Source organism: Mastomys coucha, unplaced genomic scaffold, assembly GCF_008632895.1.
Source record: "Mastomys coucha isolate ucsf_1 unplaced genomic scaffold, UCSF_Mcou_1 pScaffold4, whole genome shotgun sequence".
Lineage (NCBI taxonomy): Eukaryota > Metazoa > Chordata > Mammalia > Rodentia > Muridae > Mastomys > Mastomys coucha.
Genome location: NW_022196910.1, coordinates 36,103,453 through 36,120,792, shown reverse-complemented (window position 1 = coordinate 36,120,792; position 17,340 = coordinate 36,103,453). Strand labels below are relative to the sequence as shown.

At 35.1% G+C, this 17,340-nt stretch overlaps 1 protein-coding gene across 1 annotated transcript in view; it reads left to right on the top strand.

The window, feature by feature from the left end:
* The window catches only part of Syt1 (synaptotagmin 1), a 525,848-nt gene that overhangs the window by 52,578 nt on the left and 455,930 nt on the right, over positions 1–17,340 (top strand). The window lies entirely within an intron of this gene.

Below are 17,340 nucleotides of genomic sequence, written 5' to 3'. Positions count from 1 at the left end.
GAACACAAAAGAAAAAAGTTGCAGTGAAATGAAATATTATCTATTGGAGCTGTGTTAATCTCTCCTGTTCTGTGACAATTTATGGTCATGTGAATGTATAGAAAGCTCTCATCCCAAGTTTTGTCTTGATTCATGACTACATTTATAATTGCATTTAATGCCTCTTTCCCTCTTATTTTTCTTTCTTATTGGAACCACAACACACTTTTCCTAAATAAGCTTAAAATATTTATTTTCTTCCTATATATTCTGTCTACAATTTTAAAACATTTTTTACAGCTACATTTGCATAGGTTTACATTGACTCTGTTTGCTATCATAGATATTTTTAGGAAGAACATTTCTTAGGAGAAACAGTTTTGTCAGTGAGAGCTTTAAAGGCTTTGTTCTCTGCCTGAATTCTATATTAGGATCCTGTATATCACAAATTCTGTGTTTATTAAGATTCCCAAATGCACAAAGATAGAAACTGTGATCTATTTTTAAATGTATTTCTGAAGTATTGCTGTTTGCTGGTGCTGCATAAGAGTGCAATTCTAGATGTTAATCAGATGTTTCTTTGCCTAAATGAAATCTAGTTGTTCTTTAATTAAATAATAGGACAGGCTAGAAATGATGGGGAAGCTACAAGCGATTGGACCCCAGTGGAGGACTTACGTTTCCATGGTTGGTCTTGTAAAGTAGTCAAGTGCTCTTGTTGAGCCTTCCAGGCTGTTTCTGAAATCCTGGCATAGGACCCATCTGCTCAGTTCCAATTTACTTTTGTTTAAATTAAATTTAATAAATTCAATGAATGAATTAACCTAATATATGGTTTTCTGTTTAAGATATTAGTACCTTAACAAAACCTTCAGTTCTTAGATAAGCAAGAACTTTAATATAACTTTAAGAAATGTAATATAAATTTAAATTTAAATTTATATTTAAACATATATTAATCTGTTTTAAATTTATTTAAAATACATTTTCATATAAGAATTTTATTTAAATTTATTTTAAACATATGACTTAAAATATTTAAACTATAATTTACTTTAATATTTAAATTTATATATAAGACTCAGTAATTAAAACCAACACTCCTTCCTGTGATATATTTCTCACTGTTACCCCCAAAATTCACCTTTGATAAATCCACTTATATCTCCTCTGCTCTCTCACCTATTGTCTGCCAACAAAATCTATTTTGCTTATTTACTTATTTGTCCATCTGTTCTCTTCAGGGACTTCTTTTGCATCTTGTACATATGAAATGTCTGAAGAGTTCTCCATCACAGAAGCCTTAGTTAGTTATAATTATAGGAACTATCACCACTCCCCACCCTGCCTGTCTTAGTCAGGGTTTCTATTCCTGCACAAACATCACGACCAAGAAGCAAGTTGGGGAGGAAAGGGTTTATTCAGCTTACACTTCCACATTGCTGTTGATCACCAGAGGAAGTCAGGACTGGAACTCAAGCAGGTCAGGAAGCAGGAGCTGATGCAGGGGCCATAACGGATGTTACTGGCTTGCTTCCCCTGGCTTGCTCAGCTTGCTCTCTTATAGAACCCAAGACTTCCAGCCCAAGGATGGCACCACCCACAATGGGACCTTCCCGCCTTGATCACTAAACTGAGAAAATGCCTTACGCTGGATCTCCTGGAGGCACGTCCCCAACTGAAGCTCCTTTCACTGATAACTCATGTCTGTGTCAAGTGGACACACAAAACCAGCCAGTACACTGTCTTAACTCTCAGAAAATTATCTCTATGGAGAACTGCATTTATTATTTAATACTGAAGCTCTAGTATTAAATACCTGAGTTCCTTTGTTTCTAAGGATTCTTTTGGAGCAGTCTTTTTTTTTTTTCCTCACTACAAAGGGAATGAGAGATAGTTTATTCTGGAGACATTTGGAGTGACCATGGTCTGGGGACACAGACTAGGGCTTCCCCAAACTCCAGGTTCCAAAATAGAAACAGTTTCATGATGGTTTATAGTTTCACAGAACAAAGAGAGTCATAAATCAAGGCAGGTTTAAAATGCATTGGTGGGCACATCATAGAGGCAGTAACAGCGAGCTGGCATAAGCTTTCCTGTAGGCCTCGGAAGCTAGCTGATGATATTTTTAGCTCTTGGGCCTGTGGAAGCTAGGAGTCTGCTAAGTTAATACATTCCTAAAGGTTTTACGTTAGTCACAAATGTTAGTTCCAACAGAGAGGTAAACAAGGAAAGCTAGAAAAAGCAAGAGAAGGCCATTAGCCCTTCAGACCAGCGACATTCCAACCTCTCCACATTGCTAAAGTTCTGATAGTCAGTCGGTCTCTGCAGATACAACTTCTTTCCAAGAATTCTCATTGGTGGCCCTAAAGACCAAGCCCTAAGTTAGAACAGATCGAGCTCTGCCTCCTCACCTACACACTGAGAGAGGGTTTGCCCATGTGGAAAGGTCATCTGCTGCAGAGGCACGGAAGTGTCACAATTCGTCACGTGACAGCTTGACTAGGGAGTCTCGGGAACAGACAGAAGTTTGTCCGGCAGGAATGTGTGTCCTTCAAAGACACACCATACATGGCATGGCACATGCCTTCAGTCTCTTGGATCACCGAGTCTAGATGGAGCCAAACACCATGTACCAGGCACCCCACAGAAAGGCCAAGAATGAAGAGCTTAGGGAGCAGCCAGCAACAGCATGGCAACGGTGGGGGCAAGATTCCTTCAAGATGAATCTTCTAGCCCCAGGCAAGCCTGCATCTGAGGCAGGCTCAGCCGATGTCCATCACATAAGAGCCCTGAGACAGGTCCCTCTACCTAACTTCTCCAGACTCCAAACCATCACGGCCAAAGGTGATGATGGGTAGTTGTTGTTTCAAGATGTCCGAGAACCTGAGACGCTTGCTCTACTTACCAGCTCAGTGACCGATACGTTTAGCTTTTCTGTGGTTTGTGCTCCTCAGCGGGGAAAAATTTTGGAGCAGTCTTAACTTCACAACCAAATCAAAAAGTAGAGGCTTGCAGCTCCCAGATATGCATTTTGTTTTGTGTAAAATCTAAAAAGAATATTTCAGTCCTGATAAAAATGTTCAAAGCATCTGCTCGCCCTTTCCTAGAAACATCTTCTTACCCTGAGCTGAACTGTTTTAGTGTTTCCTTAAGTTTCCATCTATAGCTCCATCCCTTGTGGCTATAACGAGTAGATTCTATTCCACTCAACAACCCTTTGAGTATTTGAAGACAGCTAGATTCATCTTGTACATCTGCTCCAGGCAGTGTTCCATGAGTCATAACTTTGATTCCTTAGCATCCTGTCTTCTGAATGTATCCTAATTAGTCTCTGCACCCAAAGGTGACTCTATGGCTCCCAAGTTATTCTGAACATCACAGAATGAAGGAACTCTTCTTGTAGAATCACATTCTTGAGAATATATTAACAAAACATTCTGAATGTCCCACCCACATGTACCACCATTTCTGTTTGATTATATTAGCTTATCATTATTAGATTATTATGATTATTTTATAATCTTGGTTTATTATAAATTTAAACCTGATTGGGACCGGACACTGGAACAGAACTCAAGCAGTTATTATGGAACAGAGGGAAAGAAGGATTCACTTTTGAAAGGAACTTTTTAGGAATTTAAAAACCTGTCTATTGATAAAATGTTTATAAGTTTTTGCTGAGGTTTTTAAGTACTTTCACATAATATGTAAAGTAGTTACATATACAAATAACAGTAACTAGGGTTTTTAGTTTAAACACACAATCATCTCTATAAAACACAGCTTCTATTAAATGATGCCGGGATTCTTTCTTTCTTCTGCCTGCAAACAAGCTGAAAAGGTTGAACTCACTCATTGTCCATTGTGCCTTGCATTAATGCCTCAGTTTTACAAGCATTTCTCATGAAGGTGAGAATAGCAGACACTGTTTTTTTTCACAACTGTATGGGAAGGCAGCTTTGCTATGAGCACATCTGTGCACTCTCCGTGTTTGGACGTGTTTGGTCCCTCTGGGGAAGCAGCGATGTGAGACCAGCCTTTCCCTTGCCATTGTCTCCATCCCAGGCAGGTCATCTGCCAAAAGGCTCATCCCTGTCGGTCCCATGCCAGCATTAGCTCTTGCAGCATGCATGTGTAATTTGCTTTTTTTTTCTGGAAAGCCATATCGGGGCAGAGTTGACTGATTGAGGGAATTAAAAGATACAGACTCTGGGACAGGAAAGCTGCCCTTCGGGCATATGAGCTAGTTACCTATTGGTTCTTTTTCAAATCAGAAAGCTGCAATTCGTGGTAGGCAGAGAAAAAGCTTAATTGGCTAGTTTGAAAGCATTGCTGAACAGTACAAATGATCACTGTATGTGCACTGTTCATATAGGGACTCAGAAGAACCCCACCTAGACAAAACCAAGATACATTGGAGACCAAGATGATCTGGGTCCAAATATAAGAGAAAGTATATTTTGCCTAGAATTATTTACTATGGCTACAAAAATGCAAACAGGCCACATGGCAAATATTTGTAGCATTAACTGTAGAAAAATTCATAGCAAGAAACATTAAGTACGCACTCATGTGGCAATGCTAAGAATGATTAAATATCTTCATGAGAAATGGTTGTAAAAATCAGGCATTAATGCCATGTGTGTACCAATATTTAATTTTTAAAATACATAAATGATGTTAGAGAGAAATTGAGATAGGAATGGGAATAGAGGATCAGATGAAAATTACAAGCCAGACACCCTAAGGGTATATTGTTTTATGATGGGCTTGCTGGTGACCTCTGGTTGCTTTGTCACTTCAGTCTGTACACAGGTTCTCTACAAACATCCCCCAGATAGCAGAGCTACTTAAAAACGTTTTGAAATTTTTAGAGAGCAGTTAGGACAGGTAGGAAGGTGTCTACTCTCTGGGATGCAAACGGCAGAGAGCGCCTTTAGGGAACTAGATCCAGAAAAAGATGCATTAAGAGGCCGTTCAAGAGCACTCAGAGACTGAAGGATGCCTTGATCAGAGTTAGAAAGAGTGTAGGAAAGAGTAAGTTCCAGACAACCAGATTTATATTCCTATTTACGTGGCATGCAGGAATCTGTCTTCTTGCTACTAATAGACTGCAAAAAAAAAAAAAAAACTAAGTTTAAACTAAGTTTAAATCATGCAAATGCATAATTAGATTAATAATGTAGTGATATCATCTTCCAAGAGAAAGTATACCAGTCATTTTTGTGAGCTGGTTTGCTGGACCACAAAGGAAGTTGTAGCTCTTAATGTTTGGTGAACTCTAACACATGCTTTTCTTTTATGAACTCTAACACATGCTTTTCTTTTATGAACTCTAACACATGCTAAAGAATGTTATGGAGGCTTTTGCGTGATGCATTTACCCAGTGGCATTTAAGAAGCAAAAGTGTTTCAACTCACATATGGATTTTATAAACGCTTATGACCAACATAGTTCTAATAAGAAATTTTATTTAAAATATGCATAACCCCATTAAGGATTTTTTTCATTAAGGAAGATGGAATCGTTCTTTAAATATTGTTATTACTTCTACACCATTGACGTCTCTGTTGGCAATTCAAAGCCTTATTATGATCTATTCTGTTGAAATTAATTTCTTCCAATTTTCTTCATGTTTCCAGTGACTTTCTCCCTTAGCTTAAATAAATTACCTAATTGTTCAAGGCCATTCACCTAATAAATAAGGTTCTAAATCCTATCCTGAGCAGTCTGACTATATTTTTAATCACTATACCTCAGATATATTATATACTTTCTTCTCTGGATCATCATTTTGCTTTGAGGTTGAGGCAACCATCTCATAGTATGATTTTGAAAATACTTAGGGTCATAATAACATGAAATGACATGGAAATAAGCCAAATGTTCACTCAATTGTACAGTGTGATTATAAATAATTAATCCCATCCATTAACTACCTTAATATACTCTCCTAATATTCCACAAATGAACAGATGTCCATATAGAGAAATAATTAAGGATAGAAATCTTAGTCCCATTGGCTTTTACTTTTATTTGGACTAATAATCTTTAGATATGATCTTATATATTCACTGAATTATAAAAATAACTTTAATTATTAAAAGGAATAAAGTTATTAATAAACAAGGTACTTAGTTCTAAGAAAGAAAATGCATTTTTTGCAAAATTTATATGTATGTACATATATACTGTACTTAAAGATATATATGTAAATTGATTTTACCAATTATGAATGTTAATTGTTTCAAAGTTGTTTCATGATTCTACTCATATTAGGAGATCATATCATCTCTACTGAAGGATTTACTGAATGCATTTAGTTCAACCACATCTCTGATACTTTTCATCCTGAATAAAGATCTGAAGGATGCAAAAATATGTTTAATTTCAAACATAAAAATCAATAGCTAAACTACCAATAGGCCTAAGAATTGCTCTGTGAGTCATAAGATCTTTTTAAATTCTTTTCCTACAAGTCATGTAATTCCCTTTAAAACCAAAGTGACGATGCCTACTTAACAGATGAGGAAATCTAAATAAAAGCATTGTGAAGCTACTTGCTTGGAGACTAATCAGTTAGCTAGTAAATTATCCAATTTCAACTTGAATCCAGACAATCTCAAGTTTGTTCTCATAACCAGCTCAATAATCTGTCCCTAGGAGAAGTAGAATAGAGGCATTCCTTAGCTTTGGACATACAATTGTAGATAGAAGCAAAGGAGAATCTTCTCATTGTTATCACAGTCTAGCATCTGAGCCCGCCCAGTCAAACAGAGCTTTATGATCCCTACCTACACAATCTTATAAGTATTAATTGTTAGCCAGTGTGACAGAAAACCGATGTTTAAGTTGTAATAGCTTGTTTTAAAATGTTTTGATTTGATATTTATTTATTTGATTTGATATTGATTTTTGATTGATTATTATTTGATATTTATTTATTATTATTTGATATTATAATAAATCAATTTTTTGATTTATTTATAACATCACTGTGAATCCCATACAATATGTTTTTATCATATCTACCCTTCCCCAATTTGGCAGTCCCCTGCCCACTCAATCAAATATGTTTCCCTCTTTTTTGAACTTTGCTCTTTTTTTTTTAAGTCATCAATTCCAGTTTGTGCTGCCCATACATTTGTCAATATTTGAACATCCACTGGAGCATGGTCAAACTAGCAGAGACCAAACATGGAAGGAAATTGCCTCTTTCTCTCTGAGCAGCAGTTCCTCAGCTAGAGGTGGGATTTAGTGCCCACCTTCCCCTCTATGCAAATATACAACATAAAGAGTGCTAGTATATGTAATACGCAAAGAACATAAACAACTAAGCCTGAAGAGACAAGCAATCCACTTTTTAAATGAGATATGGAACTAAACATTGCACCTAAAAGTGAAATACAAATGGTGAAGGAACATTTAAAGAACTGCTTAGCCATCAGGGAAATGCAAATTAAAACTGCTACTACTTTAATATCTCAAAGGAACTGTATCTTAATGAAGAATTTTAGTAAGCCAAATAAGTATACACGATTACTTCCATGTTTATAGATTCTATATGGGAAATCTTCATTTTTGTCTTTGCTGACATAGGTGTCATCAAAGAATGGCATAGACCCTTTCCTGATAATGTATCTAGCAAGATGTAGCAACGAAATAACTGAAGATTTTGATGTTAAGCCAACCTACATTCAAAATCTCCTGTAGGTCTTGTATTGTTTCCATGCCTGGAGCTGGCATACGCTTAATTTTTGATCATGGAATTATATCATAAAGCTTCCTTGTTAAACTTTATTATTTTGTTTTTAGTTTTGTTTGCTTGTCTTCTTTTGAGATAGGGTCTTGCTGCGTAACCCTTACTGAACTGGAACTTGCAATATAGACCAAGCTGCCCTTGAACTCATAGAGAATGTTCACCACCACACCCGGCCTTGTCAACCTTTTAATCTTAAGATAATTTCAAATGAAAGAGTTGTGCAAAGAATACCTATGTATACTTTATTTAGAATCTCCAAATAATAATAATTTGGTGGGGAGTGTGAATATATGTGTGGTTCATTATTTTCCTGGATCATTTAAAAGTAGGTTACAGATGTGATTTTTTCCCTTCCTCTACTACATACTTAGGTGTATGTTTCCTAAAAATAAAGACATTATCTTATATAAATCAGAAATTAACATTGACTAGTCATAATACTATTATCTAATCCACAGTTCTTATTAGATTTCATGAGTTGTCCCAATAATGTCTTTCATATCCCGAGCAGGTACCACACGATGCTCTGCCTTCTACCCTTATGTTGGAGGTTCCTTCTCTATCTTCTCTTATTTTCATAGTTCCTTTCTGTGAATTATCAAAGCCTGCTTTTATTATCCATGACACATATATTTACTTGTTCATCACATTGTAATTAGAAACTTTAAAATCTGTGTCTGTCTGTCTGTCTCTATCTATCTATCTCTCTCTCTCTCTCTCTCTCTCTCTGTGTGTGTGTGTGTGTGTGTGTGTGTGTGTGTGTAGAGGGGGAAAAGAGGGAGAAGGAAAGGTAAGGAGGGAGGGATGGAGGAGTGGAGGGAGGGAGATGAGAGAGTCAGAGAGAGGGGGGAAACAGACAGAGGAATAAAAATACAGAGAGACAGAGAGAAAGGGGAGAGACAGAGAGACAAACAAATAGACAGAGAGAAGGGAAGTATACACAAGCTTGGACATATTTATGGAAATCACAGAAAGACTTGGATATTAGTGATTGCCTTCATTTCTGTGGGAAAAACTCTTGTGTAGTATACCACTGAGTCCTGGGGTTCTCTTCCCTCTGTCTCCCTTCTCCCTACAGTTACAGATGTATGCTTTACATGAGATCTGGGGATTTTGAACTTGAGTCCTCCATATTTATATAGCAAGCAGTTTGTCCACTAATCTTTTCCTTCAGTTTTAGTCTCAATTATTTTTAATCCAAGAATTTTTTTAAAAAACCTAAATGTTAGAATCAAATATTTACTTAGAGAACATTTAACTTGTGACTAAGGATTAGTCATGTATTCAAAAATCCACATAATAATAAAGTCATCTGAATTTGCTCTGACATGGTGACTGAGTTACTCATTTGAATAAGTTTGTCATGCTTTTACATAAAATGTTTATGTTGAGCTCCCACCCCTGTTGTTTGACAATATTTTTCCTTAAGTGTATTGATATGTTAACATTTTCATCCTTAGAATTATTCAAAAACTTACTGGGCAAATAGTCTTTTCCCTCCTTTATCTGGTGTTTCTTTAAAGAGTATGTGAGATTGTGAATATTTAGGCTCATATTAAGCTCTTAAACTTCCAGTTTATCTATTTATCTGGTAACATTGTTTTATCTGTCTTTAGATTCATACCTGCTGAGTATTTCATACCTGCTTCTCACTTCTGGGAAGCTGACCATAAGGTTAATATTGCAGAAACTCTCTTTTCATATTGGTATATTAACTCTTATAAGGAGTGGAGTGTCTGAAACTTTCTCACAGTTGTTCAAAAAGTAATACTGTATTTGCTTCCCCAGGTGAGAGCCAGTGCCAGTTTTATTCCTTAAAGAAATGCAATTACATCGTAAGGCCCAAGCATAATGTTATCATGAGAATAATGTAGAAAGCACACCAGGGTCAGGTCTCACTTTAGTGGTTTTTCATTTGAACAAAACAGATATAATTCTGTAGGAAGGTTATAATTATTCGATTGGAATGAAACAAAGACTCCTCAGGCATGTCTGAAAAGATGAGCGGATTACACGCTTAACAAATTCAAGAAGATAAGGCTCCTAGATTAAGTCATGCTCACACTGGAAACAAAAAAGAAAGCATTTTAGCATGAGAATCGATTTTATTTTAATGCATTCCTTTAAATCAAAAGCTTTGTTTCTGGAACTATCTAATATTACTGTATTTTCCTCATGAAGTCTTTTGTGCATAGCAACTAGTGATTTTAATATGTGTGGATTACAAGTTATTATGATAAATGAATCAAAACAGAGCCCTTTCCTGGATAAATGTTTGCAATAAAGTTTATGGATCAAATTTGACATATTTCTTATATTGCATGAAAATATATATATTCTTAATAAAGAATTATTTGACTTTTTTATGATAATACATTAAAGTTTTGGATTTCATAAAAAATTTTAGGGCACATTTAATTTTATTACAATCTCATAACTAAGAAGAAACTAAAAGGAAAAGTATGTTCAGAAACTATTCTAAAATAAAAAAAAGTAATTTTAAATCCTACACATCCATACAAATCAAGTTGAGATGGTTGTATATGAAGAACCCAGCTAAACACTTTTTCACCAACATAACGAGATTGGATGATTCTTTTGTAGATTTGCTTTTTATATTCATGCAAATAGCATTTAGAAACATATTTGTATCCTAGATCTTATGGATGCATGAATTAAATAGTAGTTGGATGCATCTACAGATGTGTCTCAGAAAATGCCTATTTACACATATATAGATTTTAAAATATGTATTAATTATATGAAGACTGTGGTTTAAGCCATATATCCATGCTTAGCGATAGTTCTTGCCCATTTTTCATATTTCTGAGGTCTTGCCTTCTAAAACAGAGCAGCGAAGTAGACCTTCTCTAGTCAATATCTCAGAATTAGAGATGTTTTTACATTTTAGCATTGCTTCCGGTGTAAGCTGGACTTGTCACATTTATTTATCTTTAGTAGATATCAGGATAATTTATAGTCCCCAGAAATCTAGCTTTTCTCTCTTTTACTTTTCAAATAATCATGAAAAAATGAAAATGCTGTCATCCATCTTCAGCAGGATACTTCTATTTACATTTCCATTTAGTCTAAAGTTATTCATCATAGATTCATTAGAATAAAATCAGTGGTTCACTACATATCTTATTTTTTCAGTATTTCCACATTTCATCCACCTTGGGTAGAAAATACACACTTGACTCTGAGTAAATTATTCTAATTGGCTCACAGTAAGAAGCATATTCCATTGTAAGATAAGAAGTGGTAACTTAGGAAAATGTAATTTACAGCAATAATAGAATTTTGGACATTTTCACCTCTGAACTGAACTTCTTAGTAACTGTTACTCCATTTTAAAGTGTAAATATTTGACACATTTAGTTGAGAGTAATTTATGTAAGATTTTATGTAATATTTTACTTTTAATCACAAAGCAGTGTGCATATTTAATATTTATAAAAGATGGTATGCTGGCATGCTGGCAGAGTGTGGATATCTTTATATGTATTCCTAATATTTCCCTACCCTAGAATAATTAAATGATTTAATATACCCAACATTTCTTAATTTAATAAGATCATTACTCCATATCCCACTTAGGTAAAGAAACTTCAAAAGATACTATTAAGACCTGTACTTTTTGTAGAATTTAGAGCAAACTGTTAATAATCATATTTTATCAAGTAAATGACTAATGTCATTTTTGGTTGTATAATCTGAATATGAGAGCTTCACTATGACACTGTTGTCTAGTCCATCTATGGGATCATTTGATATCTTGCACAGTATCAACATTGCTCTAAGACTGTTCTACTCCATGAGTGGTTTCTCCTGCCTACAAACTGCAAGGGAGTTTTGAGATGAAAGTTAAGATTATTAGCTAAGAAAGAAATCAAACCAAAGTTATGGAAATTTACATGTATCCTTATTGTCTTCCTACAATAATGATAACAAACTAGAAGAATTCAAGCAAGTAAAATTTTAAGCAATAATTTTTTGAAATATAGAAAAAAATTCATTAGTTTTACTTGTAATTAACTTGACAATTTATGGAATGTTTGGATGATTTTTAAGTAGTTATTAGCTATTTGATTTAGAAAAGACAGTGTGCAGCTATAGAAGAGCCTATGGCATAAGGAAAGAAGTAGCAAAAAAACCATTAGTACTAATATGGGTACAATTTGTAGACTCCTAGATACTGTAAAATACAAGTGAAATCAAAGACCAATAAAACCTCATGTTTCAATGAGATCGACCAACAGGGAATGATATGGACCCAAGAGTACAAAGTTTCCGTGAGGTGATAGACATGTTAATTAACTCGATTGAGTCCTTCTACCTTATATACTTCCACATAGAAGGATCATGAACATGCAGAGCCTCTGGGAGGAGTTGTGAGGAGGTAAGAACGTGACCAAAGTATATCACATGAAAATAAAATTAAGTAAAAAATGCTTCCAAGAAATAAAACCAAACTGCAACTTTAAACATGTAGTTATTATTTTCAATGAAAATTAATTACCATTAGAAACTCACATTGAAAATTAATGGTAAACACTGAGGAAAAGATATATTTATTATAATATTGGAGTACATGTTTAAACCACATAAAATCGGTTTAGTTCTAGAATTAGAAGACTAATTGAAGAAAATTTAACATAGTCAACAAAAGTGTTATACTGTAGAGAATAAGTAGAGAAAATGACAAAGAGATCTTCTATGAATAGTTGTAAAGCTTAAAAATAACCATTAGATTGGAAAAAACATGTCCAGGTCTAAGTTACATTCACATATCAACCTGCACAAGTCAGGTTGATAGTGTTGTCTGAGACTATCCATTTATTTTATACATATACTAGTCCTTATAATAGTAACTGGAGGCTAGGGAACAACCAACATTGAACTATAGTTCAACAATAGAGTGAGAACTTAGTCTATTGACCATATCTAATTAGTCTGTGGTTTCAGGCTACTCTCTCCATCAATTGACACTAGGTGAACAATACCATATAATGAATCAAATGAAGCTCAGATACATGTTCCACAGATGTGGGAGAGGTAGGACCTCTTGTGTGGTTTATTTTTCTTCACTGAACTTCAAATCTTCTTAGTGTTTATAATGGGGGTAAAAACTACAGTCATATAAGAGTGAAGAGATGGATGTTTTAATACTGATGTGGGACCAACACTCACTGAATGGAATATAGCTGTAGTTTTTGGGATATAGCCCAGCCTTTGTTCATGTTATTGAAAGAGTGAATGATTCAGAGAGTTTTCCTTCTCCCCACGGACTCAGGACTTTGAAAATGCATCTGAAGGATTTACATTGGTTATTCAGAAATGGGTAAGTGAGTTTGTGGCAATGATACCAATAGATTTACTTTTCTTCTCGGTGGTTAGTTGGACAATTTTGTTTCTGGAATTCTAACAGACTCTCTGAGTTGTCCTATTCTCTAGCTCCCATTGTTTACTTTCCCTCCATGGACAGTACAGTCTTTAAGGAGACATAGGCTAATTTATGTGATGTGCCTCCAGAGAAAAGAAAGACACTTGGGGTGCAAAGTGTGCTTGTCATTGCAAATGACTTAGCTAATCTAAGGAAGCAGAGAGCCGTGCAGTCAGGACACAGTGCTGGCACAGCAGTCTGAACTCTGCACTAATGTGTGTTATCTATGCATGACCTGGTAGTACAGATATCTACAAACATTCTTACAATTTAACATGGCATACTACAGACTCCTGCATCTGAGTCTGTTCACAGCTGTCCTCTCAGTACCTGGACGGCCAATTTTTACTATTGAAAGTTGCCTTCCCTTTTCATTCTCTACATACAGTTGACTTGATAAATATTTCCTTGCCAGTTGGGTTATAATGAACTGTAATAATCATTTATCCTCAAAATTATATCTTAAAAGTATTATCTGCATATCCAAATCTGGTTTTAAGCTTTCATCTATCTATGTATCTATCTATAAATCAATGTATCTATGTACCTATTAACCTATCTATCCATCTATCTATCCATCATCTATCTCTGATCTATCTTTTCCCAAGTATTTTCCAAGTAATCTGATACTTTTTTCAAATATTGGTCAATTGATGACCTATTGACCCATCAATTGTTCTGTATATCTATGTCTGTCTCTCAATCTATTTAACTATTCCTATTACCATAAGGGCTTCTGTTAAGTTCTAGGTAAAATGTAAATGTTAGGGCCAAGGTATGTGGTCATAGTAATGAAGGCAGTATATATGCCTACTTCCTTGATTCTTTCAATGACTCTGTATCCTCATATATATTATTATGACATGTCAATATTTTTGCATGTTTTATAGAACTATATTGAAATCCAAGTGTGCTTATTTTTAAAATAAACTTTTAAGATCATAAATGATTCCATTATTTTTTCTATCCTCCATACTCTGCCATATAGCACCATTACCTTGCTACTTTTCAAATTCATGGCTGCTTTTCCTTTAATTGTTGTTACATATGTGTATAAGTACATATGTATTCCTAAATACATAAATACACATTTCAGTCTATATAATGTTACTTCTTTGTATATGTTTTCAGGGCTGACCATTTGGTATTGGATAACAAATTGCTATGCTCTTCCTTGTGGAAGGCTATTTGTCCCACTGTCAATATTCCTTAGTTACCTGTAGTTCTTTGTGTAGCACTGAAACTTCCTGGACCTTCAACTATCCATGTTAGCATGTCTATTGGTGCCATCCTTCTTCAGGTCATATTTAGGCAGTCATGTTGGTAAGATTTCTCACCTTGGTGATTATCAACAGCTCTCTAATTGGATTTAATTTTTGCTCCACAAAAGGAAAATTATGCTTGGTACTGGAAACCTAGCCAACTACCAAGGGCTTGTGCTTCTTTTAAAACATTTTAAAAGTTGTGCACAATGACACATCTATTTAATAACAGCACCTTAGGACTTTGACACATGAGGATCAAAGATCAAGGCCAACTTGAACAATTTAGCTAGACCTAGCCTCAAAAAGTTCTTTTTCAAAGGTTGGAGATGCAGCTTAGTGGTAGAGTACTTACACGGTGTGTAAGCTTTCAACTTAGATGCCAGAAGTGGAATAAAGTATAAATATACTTGCCATTCTAGAACTATCTCTTTTGTCAATGAATAAATAATTATAAATGATCCTATTGTAAAATATTATTGGGTTTTAATATTTATATTTAACTGAATTTTATTGAAAGAAATCAAAACCACCTAAAAATTAATTTCCTCTATGAATTTTTTGCAATTTCTTCATGTGTATGTGGGGGGGAGAGATAAATGGGGAATGGAGAGAAGAGAGAATCTTGAGAATTGAACTTACAGTCTCATCCATTCTAAGCAAGCACTCTACCACTTGGCTATATCTCTAGCCATTTTCATGTTTTATTCTGACACAGGGTTTCACCAAACTGCCTGTCTTAGCCTCCCATAAAGGAGATCATGAAGAAAATCTGAAAATGATCATTCAGATACAGAAAGAAATTAACTTCATAAGATTTTATAATTAAAGAAAATTAATAAAATTTTGTGTATTATATGCTAATGATTCTATATATGTCTTATATTGCATTCTAATTATCTAATGATGCATATGTTGCAATAATAGTAATAAATAAAACAGGCTATCAAGCTTAAAGCTGGGACTTCATGGGTGGGGTGGCAAGAAGGGTACCTGAGAGGGATGAAGGGATGAAAAGGAAGAGGTAGGAATGTGATACTATCCCATGTCAATTTAAAATGTATTAAAATTTTTATGTAAAAGTGCTCCCTTTTCACCACAGGAGTTTATTTCCAGAACCTATGGCAAGACCTCAATGTGGCCTTTAACTCTATCTCAAGAGCATCTAACCGCCATGGGCACAAAACACGCACACACACACATACACACACACACACACACACACACACACTCACAAGAGAGACAGACAGACAGACAGACAGACAGAGACAGACAGAGAGACAGAAAAGATGCACAGTAAATAAAATAAATCTTAAAAATAAAGAACAGCAATGGGACTTCAGAGATAGTTCAACAGTTGAGCACACCGATTGCTCTTATAGATGACTCAGCTTCAATTTTTCCCACCCATATGGTCACAACTATTCCTAAACTCAATCCCAGGGGACCTCTACAATCTATTGTTTATGTGGGAACTAGGCATGTGTATGGTGCAGAAATGCACTCAGTCAAGAAAATATACATGTGTAAGACCAGCATATTCTGGACCTGGGGCAGTTGGCTGTCTCTCAAAAGAGCAAAACCATAGAGAGCAGGTGTGCTCCCATGGTGACCTGAGGAAATCCACTTCCCTGGATGCACGGTTAGCTCCTCAGGAGGTATGCTCAGAAGCCCAAAGCAGAAGTTCTAAGAGACTGGCTCTGGCTCGCATTGACTTACTGAATTACTCACTCAGTTAATTAATTTTTGAGTTCCTACTATCGTTAAAGCAAGATGTTCAGCCCTTGTGCAGCAGTGTAGGCCTGGTTCATGTTTTCTGCAACCTAAATTATATTGCTTTGATAAAATTAATGTCATTAATCAAAGTGACGCTAAAGACTAAATTATAAAGTAGAATAGAAATAGAGCCCCTCCTAAAGTGGAAATAAAATGCTTAAGAGTGGAAATTGGAGTTTAATTTTAGCTCAGGTCCATAAAACTGGAGGAAGAATTAGTCTCTTCTTTCTGCTGACAACAAAGAAAACCTTTCTAAAACCTCTACCTTCTAAATTGATCAATCAAAACTACCATTTACCTGTATAAGGCATATTTAACTAGAAATTATAGAAACTAAAGTTTATTGGAAAGTTGTCTTTCCTATGGAACCAGATGGTTAGGGTAAAGAACATGTGTAAATGAGTAACTCTGCTTTAAAAGTATTTGAGAGAGAGACTTCTCTGTGGTTATCATAGTTCAGTGGCTCACAACCTGTGGGTTGTGACCCCCACAGGGTTCACCTAGTCAATATCCTACATATCAGATATTTTTATTATGATTCATAACAATAGCAAAATTATAGTTATGTATTAGCAAGGAAATAAATTTATGGTTGGGGTGTCACCACAACATGAGGGGCTGTATTATAAGGTCACAACATTAGGAAGGTTGAGGACCACGACCTTAGTAATCACAACTTGCTAAGTGGCTAAAAGATCCAATCCTGGGAGGACCTGTTTACTTGATAAAGGCGTAGCACTTGTGCCTGCTCCTTATCAGTAGCATCTGGTGGTTAAGTTAGGCTTACCTGTTTCCAAGTAACACGGACAAAGATTTTGTGAACCCTTGGCAGTTAGAAGTTCACAGATAGCTGCTTTACTTACTACTGCATACTTGACAAAGGAAACCAATTATCTTAGACTTTTTTTTTTATTTTATTGCATTATGATGAGAAAAGTTACATGATTTCAATTTATCTGAATTTGTTAACATTTAAAAGCATATTTTAATTAAATAGAATTGAATCACATTCTTGTTCCCCTTTTGTAACACCACTCCTCCTGTAGATCCCCCTTCAATACCTACAATATCTTTTTTGTCATATTCCTTAAAATTTATAAAATATTATAAC